Raw genomic sequence first — 906 nt, forward strand, 5'->3', positions numbered from 1 at the left:
TTGGACAGATTAGCAGCCTTTGTAAAATTCTGATATTGCACCGAGGTAACACACAAGCCTTGCATCTTGCACTCACATCCCAACTGTGCTAATTGCCAAAGAGTATCAATTTGTTCTTGTATTAAATCTATGGATTGATTAACTATCATAAGGCCCCCTTTGAGATGGGAATTCATAGAGGCCTGAGTATCTAATGCCTGTGCTACATTGGCTGAGACGTCATTCAGGGTGTTGGCAGTCTGTATAGAAGTAGACAAGGTGATAGCTGAGGCAGTAGCCCCCACAGCAGCAACAGTGATGACGGTAACAATAGCTGCAGTGATGCCAAAATCTCTTTTAGGCCTGAATAGCAACATGGTATCAGGGGCCTCCACAGGAACTGGTACATATCGAGGCATTCTAGTCACCACAGCCACAGGAAAAGCCGTGGCATTCCAGCACAAAGCATAAAAGCATGTGTCCGGAGTGCACACTAACTTCTCTTCGCCCATAAATGCACTCCCATTGCTTACTATCCACAGAAAAGGAGGCCAGAGACATCCTGGTTAGGCTGAAAAGGTCTTATTGTGGTAAAAATGAAAACTAGATGATGAACCCCAAGTACTAGAGCTACCACTGCTAGAAAAATCCATACTAGTAATAGACCCTAGGGAAAACTACTGTCTTGATAAACTCCTCCTCCTTTTCTGGTCAACTGTACTACTGCGGCAGCAAAGCCAGCATTGGTTAATGGTCCCCCAAGTTCTCTACACACTTTCATCCAGGCTTCTATACCTTTGTTCTTATAAGGAGTGATAGTGGCTCTACACTCTTTGGTGCACTGCTCATAGGCCAACTACTTTATCAGTGGCATAGCGGCATCTGGGTCACCAAAAATTTTCCCTGCCGCTTCCACCAATCGTGCCA

The sequence above is a fragment of the Mastomys coucha genome, unplaced genomic scaffold (assembly GCF_008632895.1).
Source record: "Mastomys coucha isolate ucsf_1 unplaced genomic scaffold, UCSF_Mcou_1 pScaffold6, whole genome shotgun sequence".
Lineage (NCBI taxonomy): Eukaryota > Metazoa > Chordata > Mammalia > Rodentia > Muridae > Mastomys > Mastomys coucha.